A 14,600-nucleotide genomic window follows, 5' to 3' on the forward strand; every position below is an offset into this window, starting at 1 on the left:
TTGTGCTCTCTAATGTTTTATAACAATCTGATCCTTCTTCATTCTTCCAACTGCCACTGAATTCTAGAATATTGTGCCCTCTGACTGAACTACATTCCAAATGAAAAGCTAAACAAAAATATTGTCAAAGTATTTATGAAGTGCTTTTTTCTTGCAGTGGCTGAGAACAGTATGTGCTCATTTTATTGATTCGCTGGGGCCGACAGGTTCGTACCTATTCCGACAACTGAATGCACGGCTTCCTTGCTCTACGTGCATCGCTGAAGCATTGTTTCATCTCCCTCTGTCGCCTAGCCACGGCCTGGTTTGCTTGTGCCCGCTGAGCTTTGTGTGCTGCCATGCCCTGGGCCCTGAGCCTATCCAGTGGGAGCTTCCTCTGACATCACAGCATTAGGGCTGCCGGAGAGATGTTAGTGGTAGAATGTTGACTCGCCCAATAGTGCATCAGCGTTTGATTCCGGGCAGTCTGGAACGAGTGCCCCTGGAACGGGTGTGCTCTAATGCCGTTCTTAAGTGTCTGATTAAAACTCTCTACCCTTCCAATGGCCTGAGGGTGAAAGCATGCAGTGTGGAGGTGCTTAATGCCTCTGCTGCGGAGGTAGGAAGAGAATTCTGCGAAGGTTAGCTGCAGCCCATTGTCTGTGGTAAAGGATGGGAGTAGACCCGATCTTGCAAGTCATGGACATCGATAATGGACATAGTGGTGACTGTTCCCTCCGGAACAACCTCCGACCACTTTGAATGGAAGTCGAACACAACCAACAAGAACCACTGATGATGAGGGCCCCCTTGCACATGTTTGTACTTCGCCGTAGATGTCCAACTGGACATGGTCCCAGGGACGGGCTGGCCATGCTAAATGTTGTAAGGGCGATATGGCTGGCGGTCTAGGTTTGCCGTTGAGGAGGCATGCAGTGCAATCCTTGAGGTTCAATGCCATGATGAGATGCCTGGCCACCACACCAAGTCTCTGCATTGCTGTTTGAGATTCACTATGCCCAAGTGACCCTTGTGCGCCCTGGATAAAACACAGTGCAAAGCCCCTGAGAGACAGACATCTTCCCAGCAGGAGAGCCCACACACATAAGGTGCCAGTTCGGCAGGCAATTGTGATGGCCATTAGGCATGTATGTACGTGCAGAGGTTTGCTAGTACAGGGTCCTGTTCTGATTCCTGTTTGAGCTCATCCAACACGATGACTGACTGGAGTGGCATGTACAACATTTGTATGAACTCTGTTTCACCATCCTCTGGTGAAACAGTCAGAGTAGGGGCATCAGTAGAGCAGGAGAGGAGGTCTGCTACCACGTTATCCCTCCCCGGAGTGAACTTTAGCATGTAGCTATACTGGCTGAGGCGGTCGGCCCACCTGTGTGGCCGCAAGGGCTTATGGCCTGAGCCTGAGGCCAACAGCAGCGTGGTGAGTGCCTGTTGGTCAGTCCAGAGTGTGAACTGATGTCCGTACAGGTAAAGATGCCATCGTTCAGACGCCCAGACACAAGTTAGTACCCTCTCATTCACCCACTGTATAGCATTGCTCTGTGGAGTCAGGGCCTTGGAGGTGAAGGCGATGGATCTCTTGACGCCGTGCTACTCTTGAGAGAGTACAACCACCAGTACTCTTGCTGAGGCTTCGCAGGTGACCATAGTAGGGAATGACAGGACAAAATGAGCCAGCACAGGTGCAGTGGGGAGTTGTTTTTTTTTTTTGCCTGCGTACAGCCTCTGAACATGCTGTGGTCCAGGTCCATGGCATGTCCTTCCTGAGGAGCTTGGGAAAGGTGCTGTGGTCTAGGAACATCCAGGCAAAAAATTGAGGCAATAGGCCATCATACCCAAGAATGAGGCCAGCTGGGAGGCTGACACTGGCTCTGGGGTGTGGTGGATGGCCTTGATGTTCGACGTGTGGAGAAATGCCCCTAGCTGAGACACGAAATCCCTTTCTACTGATCAGGGTCAGGTTATGGCGCAGCAGGACGCTGAACACCCTGTGGAGATGCTCGTCATGAGTGTGTTGGTCCATTCCGTGGACGACTATGTTGTCTAGATCCACTGCCACCCCAGGTATTCTGGTGAGGAGAGTGGACTTGACCTTTTTGAAACAGCTGGGGGTGGATCTTAGACCAAAAGGCGTGTGCATGTACTTGAACATGCCAGTGTGCATTACAGATGCTGTAAGATCCCTGCTGTCAGTGTGCAGAGGCAACTGCAAATATCCTTGCCGTAGGACGAGCTTCGTGAAAACTGTGTAACCATGGAATAGGGTGGTAAGCTCCTCAGTTGTGGGCAAGAGATATTTATCTGGGATGATGGCCTTGTTGACAGCACAGAGATCCACACATATCCTTATCCCCCAGATTCCATTTTGGCAATGAATAGGTTAGAAATCAAGGGAGAGGCATCAGTCAACTCAATGATGGCATTGTCCAAGAGTGACTGAAGCTCTTTTGTGATGCCCTCATGCAACGCCAGAGGGCTCCAACATTGGGGCTGAATGATGGGGATGACATCATCCCTCACCTAGGGCTTGTGTGTTGCCACGTGGTGGTGACCTGAAGTATAGCCGTCCCATTGTTGTCATGCAGGGAGAAGCCCAACCCAGTGAATATGTCAAGGCCTAGGCTGTTAGGGTCTCTTGGAGATGTGGAATGTGAAGGATAGCAGGTGAGTGGAGCCATAATGCCCAGGGAGCTGGAGAGTTCCTACTACTGTGACCTTAGAGCAGCCATATGAGCAAAAAACTTGTTATAAGTGTTAAGTTTGAGCATCGAAACTGTAGCACTAGTGTCCATTGGTAGAGATATTTTAGTTCCTCTAGGCGCACAGTGCAGGATTTGAATGTAACATGGTAGTTGGAAACATGCCGAATCACAGTGGGGTCAGTTGGGTTCGCTGGAGACTTGGCCTGAACAGATTTACTACCAGGCTGTGCGGCCCATTTTGGCAATATGGTTAAATTTGTTACAGTTCTTCCATCTCTGTTCCCTAGCTGGGCAGTTCGGCCTCCAAGTATTTAGAGCTAGCCCCACAATTGCCACAATACCGCCTGTTAAGTTGCCTGTGTGTTTGCTGCATGAGAATGTCACTGTCTGAATCCACGCTATGTGCAGAGTAGGACGTGATAAGCGCATGCTGCGTGCGCTGGCTGGAGCTGCTCCATTAGGGCAGGGGATGGCTGCTGCGTGCGCAGTAGGTTACTAGTAAAGTGCAAAAAAAAAAATTTGGATGAGCATGCCGCTGTATGTGCAAAAATCACATACTATATGATTGCTGCAGGGGCAGCAGCAGTCGTTTCAACATCTAAGTTGACAGCAACAGGTGGAAGGATGAAAGGTGGCTGGCCATGGCCACTGCCAGGCAGACGAGCAGGGACAAGTACAAGCATGTGACAGGGAAGCAGAGGAACACGGAAAGCAGGAGGAGAGTGTAGAAGATGAAAGCCACTTCATTTTGTCATTGTACACTTACAACGAATTGTATTCTTACAACAAATTTGTTCTCTGCATTTAACCCATCCTATTGTATAGGAGCAGTGGGCAGCTGTTGTGCTCAGGGACCAACTCCAGTTTTTCTTTCCATTACCTTGGTCAGGGGCACAGACAGTAATATTAAACCTAACATCCATGACTTTTGGATGGTGGGAGGAAACCAGAACACCTGACGGAAACCCACACAGACAAAGGGAGAAGATACAAACTCCACACAGAAAGGACCTCGGACGGCCTGGGGTTCGAATCCAAGACCTTCTTGCTGTGAGACAACAGTGCTAACCATCTGGTCACCTGCTAAAAGTGTCCTCCCCGTCGGGGAATTGAACCCCGGTCTCCCGCGTGACAGGCGGGGATACTCACCACTATACTAACGAGGAGGTATTTGAAGCACTAAGTAGGGAGTACCATGGAGGGAAACAGGGACTCTCAGGGAGGGCGCAGTGAGGTAGTGTGTGTGCCATGCTACGATGACGATGATGAATGATGATTAATTAATAATGATAAAAATAAGATAACCTCATTTTATCCCTATCTTAAAGCGAGACCGTCAGCTGGTGCTCACTCAGTCGGTCAATACCAGTGATGTGCGGTGAGGCCAGTGGCTGGGTAGGCAGTGGGCATTCACAAATCCAAATTACATCCTTTTGTGCTCTCTAAAGTTTTATAACAATCTGATCCTTCCTCATTCTTCCAACAACCACAGAATTCCAGAATATTGTGCCCCCCTTGCTGAGCTACATTCCAAATGAAAATCTAAACAAAAATATTGTCAAAGTATATATGAAGTACTTTTTTCTTGTTTTATGTGGTTTCTGATATCTGTGAAATGACTAAGTATCACCATTGCCTTTCCTTAGAGCTCCCAAACCATTATGGATTTCATTGCGATCACTGCAAACAGCAGTTATGAGTTGCTATTTGTAAATATTGTTGAAACATTAACTGAAAAGAAGAACACAAACACAACACAAAGAAACATTTGTGGTAAAATTATGTAATTTAATATATATAAAATATACAAATACATATATTTAAATTATGTACCATTTCATTAATTCCTTTCCAGCATTATGATGTATAATAAAATGACTGATAGCAGAACTGAGAGTGAATTCATGCAAATAAACTGGGTGCTGAGATGACAGAACGTTGAACTCATATGTATTGATGTCACCTATAGATCAATTAAAAACACAAATTTTTGGCACTACATGTGAAAATAGCAGTTAGTTAAGCAAACTTACAAGATACAAAGTGACATCAGCACATTAGGTGGCAAATGGTGAGAAAGTAAACGTATAATAAATAGCATGTCTCCCATCGTTGATACTTCTCCTGTGCAGTTAATGCCAGTCTAGCTCAACACATAATATAACAACTTGTAAAAATTTTAAAAGTGAATAAACATAATCACAAAAATTGTATCGTTAAAGTGAACAGTAAAAATTATTTATGAGTAATTGCATTGATTTATACAAATGAAAGACAAACTGAGATGACTTGCAAAAATCTGTGAACTTCAAAATGGTTGACAACTTTCAGGGCTGTTTTTGATGTCTTAGTGAGAGATGAATTGTCAATCAATAAAAAGAAAATGTGGCATGATGCCTTCAGCCAGCCTGGGGGAAAAAAACAAACAAAAAAAACATGGCAAATCTGCAAGTAAAAAAAAAAGAAAAAGATAAAGTGTGACATGGAAAACCATATATGACCCATGTCATTCACAGTACTCAATTTCACATTTAGCCAGTGTTATATTCAGGAGGCTGACAACAAAACTTGAGGTCCACACAGTAGTTCAATGCAACATAAAATTCCTTTACTTCACAACGCATGCACACGTAAAGCCGTCAACTGTCACAAAACATAAAACACGGTACTCACGTACACAACATTTTCCCTCTGTAGCGCAAAGATGTGAACAGTGCTCAATTTCCATAATTCAACCGGTAGCCAAACAGCGCTCAATTATTATAACTCAACCACAGGCTATCACATCTGAGAGGAACAGATTTGTGTATAAAAGTCCTTAAGGTGGGCAGGGCGAGTCTGTACCTGTGTAGACCGACCCTCAGCCTTGACGTTCTGGCTGCTGAGGCTCAGGTGGAAGGTCGGGTATAGGCTGTACTAGCAATGGCTCAGACAAGCTGGTTGCTGTAGTGGAATGTGGAGGATACTCAGGTGTATAAACTGGAGTAGGTGCGGGGACCTTCCTGAGGCAACTGGCATGCCAACGTGAACCGTCAGTCAGTTTGAATGTGGCAGCCCCCAGTTTGTGTGTGACTTGCAGTGGCTGAGACCAGAATGTGCTCATTTTATTGATGCGCTGGGGCTGAAATGTTCATGCCCAGTCTGACAACTGAATGTGAGGATTTCCTGCCCTGCGTGCATTGTTGAAGCATTGCTTTATCTTTGTCTGGCGCCTGCCACGGCCTGTTTTGCTTGGGCCTGCTGAGCTCTGTGTGCTGCCATGCCCCGGGCCCTGAGCCTGTCCAGTGGAGCTTCATTTCATGTCCCAGCATTAGGGATGCAGGAGAGGTGTTAGTGGTATAATGCTGACTCGCCCTATAGTGCATCAGCATTTGATTCTGGATTGTCTGGAAAGAGTACCCCTGGAACAGGTGATGGCACTTTTGATGGCCATTAGGCATGTATGTATGTGCATAGGTTTGCTAGTATAGGGTCCTGTTCTGATGCTTGTTGGAGCTCATCCAAGGTGATGACTGGCTGGAGGGGCATGTACAACATTTGCATGAACTCTGCTTTACTGTCCTCCAGTGAGACAGTCGGAGTAGGGGCATTAATAGAGGAGAGGAGGTCTGCGACCATGTTATCCCTCCCCGGAGTGAACTTCAGCATGTAGTTATACTGTCTGAGGTGGTCGGCCCACCTTGTGCCACTGGCTCATGGCTTGTGCCATGAGCCTGAGGCCGACAACAGCCTGATGAGTGCCTAATGGTTGGTATGGAGTGTGAACTTACGTCCTTACAGGTGAAGATTCAATTGTTCACACACCCAGACTCAAACTGATGCCCTCCTGTTCACCCACCAAGTAGCATTGCTCTGTGGGAGTCACAGCCGTGGAGACGAAGGTGATGGATCTCTTGATGCCGTGCTGCTCCTGAGAGAGTACAACAATTACTGCTCTGGCAGACGCATTGCAGGTGACCATAGTAGGGCATGACGGGACAAAATGAGCCAGCAAAGGTGCAGTGGTGAGTTGTTTTTTTAGCCTACAGACTGCCTCCAAACATGCTGCTGTCCAGGTCTATCGCACTTCCTTCCTGAGGAGCTGGCGGAGGGGTGCTGTGGTCTGGGAATACCCAGGCAGAAAAGGGAGGTAATAGATTGTCATACCCAAGAATGAGGCCACCTGGGAGGCTGACGCTGGCTCTGGGATGCAGTAAATGGCCTCGATGTTCAATATGAGTAGAGAAATGCCCCTAGCTGAGACACGAAACCGCACAAACTCGACATGAGGTGCTGAAAAGGTGCACTATTCATTGTATAGGGTCAGGTTGTGGCGCAGCAGGGCGCTGAACACCCTGTGGAGATGCTCATCATGAGTGTGTTGGTCCATGCTATGGACAACTATGTCGTCCAGATACACTGTCACCCCAGGTATTCTGGCGAGGACAGAGGACATTGTGGGAGTGCAGGAATGAGGAGATGGAGAGATCGAGTTGAGTCAATTCTGTTTACTCGCCACACAAAACGACACCAATACAGCACAATCTCTTATGGCAACCAGCTAACCGCTAGGCTGCTGCAAACACGGCTCCCAACCCGGAAAATCTAAGCAGTGTCCACGTCAGCACTCTGAACGTCTGCCTTAAAGGAGCAGCAGCCCCTGGTGAATCTACCCTCGATTGTGTATCACCACACAGGCCCCCCCAGAATTCACCATCACGAAAAAATGCAAAGCAGTAATGTAACACAAAAGTACTCAGTGAAACACAAACAGCCAACAGGCGAACAGTCCTCAGTTAAACAGTCAACGTCTTGGGGGGCGGACCAGGCGGCCAAAACGGCTGCGCTGAATGGGTATGGGGGCGGGGGCAGGGGCAGGGGACAGAGCCGGAGCCCGGGCCAGGGGCCTGAGAAGGGGGGCATCCACGTCACGAGGGCAGGGCCAGTTCGACCGGCCCACCCATGTCCAAATGGGCAGGCTTGAGACGGTCCACCGAGACCCGCTCCGGCTTGCCCCCCATGTCCACCATAAAGTTCTTAGGCCCCACTTCCAGGACGCGGAAGGGCCCGTTGTAGGGGGGCTCCAGGGGGGTACGGTGGCTGTCATGGCAGATGAAGACATACCTGGCCGACAGCAGATCCTTGGGGACGTAGGACTGAGGGAGGCAGTGGTGAGATGTAGGGATTGGAGCGAAAGCGTTGACACTGTCCCGGGCCACAGCCGATGAGAAGCTGCTGATCAGGGGGCCACAGCATCCGGGAGAAACTCACCCGGGATACGCAGCGGCTGGCCGTAAACCAGCTCGGCAGACGAAGACTGGAGGTCTTCCTTGGGGGCAGAGCGAAGGCTGAGCATGACCCACGGGAGGCGATCGACCCAGTTGCTGTCCGTGAGGCTGGCACGAAGAGCGGCCTTCGTAGACCGATGAAATCGCTCACAAATTCCGTTGCCCTGCGAGTTGTATGCTGTGGTGCGGTGGACCTTCACCCTCAGCCCCTCCGCGACTGCAGTCCAGAGCTCCGATGTGAACTGCGGGCCCCTGTCAGAGGTGAGGTTAGCCGGCGTGCCAAAACGGGCCACCCAGGACCCGATGAACGCTCGGGCCACTTCAGTAGATGTGGTCGATGACAGGGGAACAGCCATGGCAGCGTAATCGAGTCCCAAGTGAACGGACCCTGCCACCGCCCGGGAGAGGCAGTCAGCGACCGAGTTGTCCTTGCCAGCCACGTGCCGGATGTCCGTGGTAAACTCAGAGATGGCAAAGAGCTGACGCTGTTGGCACCCGGACCACGGCTTGGAGGTCCTGGCCATGGCAAATGCCAGCGGCTTGTGGTCGACGAAGGCAGTGAAATGGCGGCCTTCCAACAGGAACCTGAAGGGTCGGGAGGTGAGGAAGAGACCCAGAAGCTCCCAGTCGAAGGTGCTGTACTTCCACTCGTTGTCCTTAAGCTGTTTGTTAAAGAAGGCAAGGGGCTGCCAGGCGCTGCCCACCCACTGCTCGCACACCGCCCCGACCGCATAGTCAGAGGCGTCGGTCGTGAGGGCAATTGGGGCAGTGGGGGACGGGTGCGCCAGCAAAGCGGCATTGGCCAGCGCAGCCTTGGCGTCGTCGAAAGCTTCGTCCATCCCCGGGGATCAGTCTACCTCTACCTCGGCCTTGGCTTCCTTGCCCTGCAGGGCCTTGTACAAGAGCCGCATGCGGTGAGCTGCATGGGGAATGAACCTGTTATAAAAGTTCACCATGCCCAAGAACTCCTGCAGGGACTTCACAGTGTGGGGGCGTGGAAAACTGGCGACGGCGTCCACTCTGATAGGAAGCGGAACGGCTCCTTGCGGGGAGATGCGGTGGCCGAGGAAGTTGATGGACGACAGGCCAAACTGGCACTTGGCTGAGTTGACGATGAGTCCATGGGCACTGAGCCGCTCGAACAACTGCCAGAGCTGCATCAGGTCCTCCTCCGCGGATGCGCTGGCCACGAGAATGTCATTCAAGTAAACAAACAAGAACAGCATATCCCGTAGCACAGAGTCCATCAGCCGCTGGAACGTCTGCACTGCCCCCTTGAGACCAAAGGGCATCCGCAGGAACTCCAAGAGTCCAAATGGCGTGATGACCGCTGTCTTGGAAAAGATGGTGGCCCCTGCCAGGTGGGCGGAGAAGTCCTGTATGTGCGGGACAGGGTACCGGTCAGGGGTTGTGGCGTTGTTCAGGCGACGAAAATCGCCGCAGGGGCGCCAACCGCCGTCAGCCTTAGAAACCATGTGTAGGGGGGAAGCCCACGGGCTGTCCGAGCGGCGCACAATGCCAAGGCGTTCCATGGTGGCAAATAACTCCCTGGCGATCGCGAGCTGAGCAGAGTCGAGGCGCCGAGCATGTGCGTAGACCGGGGGGGCCGTCAGTGGAAATATGGTGCTCCACGCCGTGCTTGGCCACCACTGACGAGAACGTAGGTGTGGTGAGGTCAGGGAACTCTGCAAGCAGTCGTTGATACGTATCTCCGGCGGCGAGCATGTTTGACAGGCCGAGCGTCCCTGCACCTCCCAGTGTGCACGGGTATGTAGCGAAAGAGACAGCATCAATCAAGCGACAGTTCGTAACATTCACCAGCAGCCTGAAGGCGCACAGGAAGTCCGCGCCCAGGAGGCCATAATGAAGTCCCAGCCGAGACGCCGCCCGCCGAAACACACCTCCACATACCTGGTGCCGTAGGTACGTATGGGCGTGCCGTTCGCGGCATCCATCGGGGGGCCTTGTCCGCCGGCCATGGTGTCCGCCGGCCATGGTGTCCGCCGGCCATGGTGTCCGCCGGCCATGGTGTCCGCCGGCCGATGCAGGCAGGATGCTACGCTGAGCGCCCGACTCAACCAGCAGCCACCGGCCAGATAAGGCGTCCTTGATAAACAACAGCTTGCTGTTCTCGCCAGCGCTCATAGCTGCTACTGAGCGCCGGCCCTGGCGTTTCTCTGGACGCTGAAGCTGCATGGCGGGCGACACCGCTTGGCCCTGGCACCAAACCTGTTGTGGTAATAACACAACCCGCTGTCACGCTGGCGGCAGCCCGCTGCGTCCTCCAGAGGCGGGGGCGAGGTCTGGGTGGGGAGCATCGCATGAACGAATTGCTGCCGGTTGGCGAGGAAAATCCTGTCCGCTTCCGCACTCAGAGCGCGGTAGTCTTTGGTGGAGGAGAGGGGGGAGCTGGCTAGCGCTGTGCGCACAGGCGCTGGGAGCTGCCATAGAAAAATATGGGTGAAAATGAAGGAGGGGTCCGCCGAGCCCAAAATGGCCAACGTCTTCTCCAGCAGCTCAGAAGGTTTGCTATCACCGAGTCTGTTGAGTGACAACAGGTGATCCGCCTTCTCCATTGCCGACAGCTCGAAGAGCTGCAAAAGGAATGCCTTGAGTGCACCGTATTTTCCCATAGCCGGGGGGCTTCCAGTAGCCCCATAGCACGGGCCGTCGTCTGGGCATCTAACGCCGCCACCACATGGAAATACCTTGTAATACCCCGCGTTATTCCTCCCAGCTCAAACTGGGCTTCAATGTGCTGAAACCATGACTGGGGACTGTGCTGCCAAAAATCGGGCAACTTTACCATCGCTGCTGATATGCTAGCGCTAACATGAGTCATACCGTTAGCATCACTCGGAGCCGAAGCGGTGTCGTTATCGCTTTGGGTCGACATGTTCGTTGTCACCAATGTGGGAGTGCAGGAATGAGGAGACGGAGAGATCGAGTCGAGTCAATTCTGTTTACTCGCCACACAAAACGACACCGATACAGCACAATCTTTCGTGGCAACCAGCTAACCGCTAGGCTGCTGCAAACATGTCTCCCACCTCGGAAACTCTAAGCAGTTCCCACGTCAGCACTCTGAACGTCTGCCTTAAAGGAGCAGCAGCCCCTGGTGAATCTACCCTCAATTGTGTATCACCACAACATGACCTTTTGGAAGCAGCTGGGGGCGGAGCTTAGCCCAAAAGGCATGCAAGTGTACCTGAACATACCAGTGTACGTTACAAACGCCATAAGATCCCTGCTGTCAGGGTACAGAGGCAACTGCAAATATCATTGCCATAGGACAAGCTTCGTGAAAACTGTGGAACTGTGGAATAGGGTGGTAAGCTCCTCAGCTGTGGGGAAGGGATATTTATCTGGGATGATAGCCTTGTTGATGGCATGGAGATCCATACATATCCTGATCCCCCGGGATTACTTTTTGGCAATGACTAGCTTAGAAATCCAGGGAGAGGCATCAATTGACTCTATGATGGCATCATCCAACAGTGACTGAAGCTCTTTCGTGATGCCCACACAATGCCAGAGGGCTCCGACATAATGGCTGGATGACGGGCTCACATCATCCCTCACCAAGGGCTTGTGTGTAAAAGTTCTTAGACAGACCAGTCCATCAAAGAGAGAAGGCCATTTCTGCTGCCACGTGGAGGTTACCTGAAGTATAGCCGTTCCGTTGTTGTCATGCAGGGAGAAGCCCAACCCAGCGAATAGGTGAATAGGTCAAGGCCTACGACGTTCGCTCCTCTCTTGGAGATGTGGAATGTGAAGGATGGCAGAAGAGTGGTGCCGTAATGTACAGGGAGCAGGAGAGCCCCTGCTAATGTGATATTAGAACTGGCATAACCACACAGGTCAGTGGAGCGTGGTTTAAGTGGCATATGAACAAAAAACTTATAATTGTTAAGACTGAGCATCAAAAGTGCGGCCCCAGTGTCCAGTAGCAGAGGTAAGCCTACTTCCCCTAATTGTACAGTGCAGGATTTGAATGTAACATGGTAGTTGAAAATCTGCTGAATTGCAGTGTGGTCCAGTGGGTTCACTGGAGACTATCAGGCGCTGAGTGGCCCATTTTGGCTAAATGGTTGAATTCGTTACAGTTCTTCCATCTCTGTTCCCGAGCCAGGCAGTTAGGCGCCCTAGTATTAAGAGCTAGCTCCACAATTGCCACAACACTGCCTGTCAAGTTGCCTGTGTGCCTGCTGCATGAGAGTGTCATTGGCCAAATCCATGCTATCTGCAGAGGAGGATGTGATCAGTGCACGTTCTGTGTGCACTGGGTTGAACTGCTGTGTGATGGCAGGGGATGGCTGCTGCGTGCACAGTGGATTACTAGTTAAGTGCCAAAAAAGAATGTGGGTGCGGATACAGCTAAACATGCAAAAATCACATATATGATTGCTGCAGGGGCTGCAGCAGTCGTTTCAACATCTAAGTCGACAGCAACAGGTGGAAGCAGGAAAGGTGGCTGCCCATGGCCACTGCCAGGCAGACGAGCAGGAACAGGTGCAAGCATGTGACAGGAAAGCCGAGGACCAGGGTAAGCAGGAGGAGAGTGTAGAAGAAGAAAGCCACTTTATTTTGTCATCGTATACATACAACAATTTATATGATAATAATAATAATAATAATAATAATAAATCAATGTAATATAGTGCTTTTCTAAAACTCAAAGTCACTTTACAATAAACAGAGTGAAACAAGACGACAGATAAAAATAACACAGACATACAAGGGTGGATGGGAAGGGGGGCTACGAGAGGGAGAAGCGGCAGCCACACACGACGCCAGCAGTACTCTCCGACTTGGACAGATACAAAAGGGAACGAAATTGTTCTCTGCATTTAACCCATCCTATTGTATAGGAGCCGTGGGCAGTTGTGCCCAGGGACCAACTCCAGTTCTTTTTATTGCCTTGGTCAGGGGCACAGACAGGAGTATTAAACCTAACATACACGTCTTCGTCATGGTGTGAGGAAACTGGATCACCCGGCGGAAACTCACACAGATACAGGGAGAAAATACAAACTCCACACAGAATGGAACTGGGACGGCCTGGGGTTCGGACCCAGGACCTTCTCGCTGCGAGGCAACAGTGCTAACCACCTGGCTACCAGATAAAACAGTGTCCTCCCCGTCGGGGAATTGAACCCCGGTCTCCCACGTGACAGGCGGGGATACTCACCACTATACTAACGAGCATGTAGCTGAAACAGTAAGTAGGGAGTACTCTCAGGGAGGGCGCAGGGAGGTAGTGTGTGTGCCATGCCATGATGACAATGATGAATGATGATTAATTATATGGTGAGGAGAGTGGATATGACCTTTTGGAAACAGCTGGGGATGATTTTTAGACCAAAAGGCATGCGCATGGACCTGAACACACCAGCATACTTTACAAACGCCGTAAGATCCCTGCTGTCAGGGTGCAAAGGCAACTGCAAATATCCTTGCTGTAGGACTAGCTTCGTGAAAACTGTGGAATCATGGGATAGGGTGGTAAGCTCCTCAGCTGTGGGCAAGGGATATTTATCTGGGATGATAGCCTTGTTGACGGCATGGAGATCCACGCATATCCTGATCCCCCCCAGATTCTATTTTGGCAATGACTAAGTTAGAAATCAAGGGAGAGGCATCAGTTGACTCAATGATGGCGTTGTCCAAGAGTGACAGAAGATCTTTCGTGACGCTCACACGCAATGCCAGAGGGCTCTGACATAGGGGCTGGATGACGGGGATGACATCATCCCTCACCAAATGCTTGTGTGTAAAAGTTTTTAGACAGACCAGTCCATCAGAGTGCGGGCCATTTCTGCTGCCACGTGGTGGTGACCTGACGTATAGCCGTCCCATTGTTGTCATGCAGGGAGAAGCCCAACCCAGTGAATAGGTCGAGGCCTAGGATGTTAGCACCGCTCTTGGAGATGTGGAATGTGAAGGATAGCAGGTGAGTAGAGCCATAATGCTCAGGGAGCCAGAGTGTTCCTACTATTGTGACCTTAGAGCTGCCATATGACCAAAAACGTATTATAAGTGTAAAGTTTGAGCATCGAAACTGCAGCACCAGTGTCCATTAGCAGAGGTATTCTACTTCTTCTAGGTGCACAGTGCAGGATTTGAACGTAACATGATAGTTGGAAACATGCCGAATCACAGTGGGGTCAGGTGGGTTCACTGAAGACTTGGCCTGAACAGGTTTACTACCAGGCTGTGCAGCCCATTTTGGCAATATGGTTAAATTTGTTACAGTTCTTCCATCTCTGTTCCCTAGCCGGGCAGTTTGGTGCCCTAGTATTTAGAGCTATTCCCACAATTGCCACAATACTGCCTGTTAAGTTACCTGTGTGTTTGCTGCATGAGAATGTCACTGTCTGAATCCACGTTATGTGCTGAATAGGATGTGATCAGCGCATGCTGTGTGCGCTGGCTGGAGCTGCTCCGTTAGGGCAGGGGACGGCTGCTGCATGCGCAGCAGTTTAGATTTAAAGGACTCCACAGACTCTTGATTGTCTGATGGCAGCAGGCACAAGAACAGGGCCCGATAGGAAAAAGCCCTGCCACCAGCTGACTTCTTTTTAATGTTGGGTACATAGAGGAGCCCTGTATTTTGAGAGCAAAGAGCTCG

General features: G+C 50.8%; 1 non-coding gene across 1 annotated transcript; it reads right to left on the minus strand.

Moving 5' to 3' along the window:
* Positions 1 to 3,796: 3,796 nt before the first annotated feature.
* trnad-guc (transfer RNA aspartic acid (anticodon GUC)) lies at positions 3,797 to 3,868 on the minus strand. The gene has a single exon. It is a non-coding gene; the product is annotated as a tRNA-Asp (tRNA).
* Between the last annotated feature and the right edge of the window lie 10,732 nt (positions 3,869 to 14,600).

Source organism: Lampris incognitus, chromosome 13 (genome assembly GCF_029633865.1).
Source record: "Lampris incognitus isolate fLamInc1 chromosome 13, fLamInc1.hap2, whole genome shotgun sequence".
Lineage (NCBI taxonomy): Eukaryota > Metazoa > Chordata > Actinopteri > Lampriformes > Lampridae > Lampris > Lampris incognitus.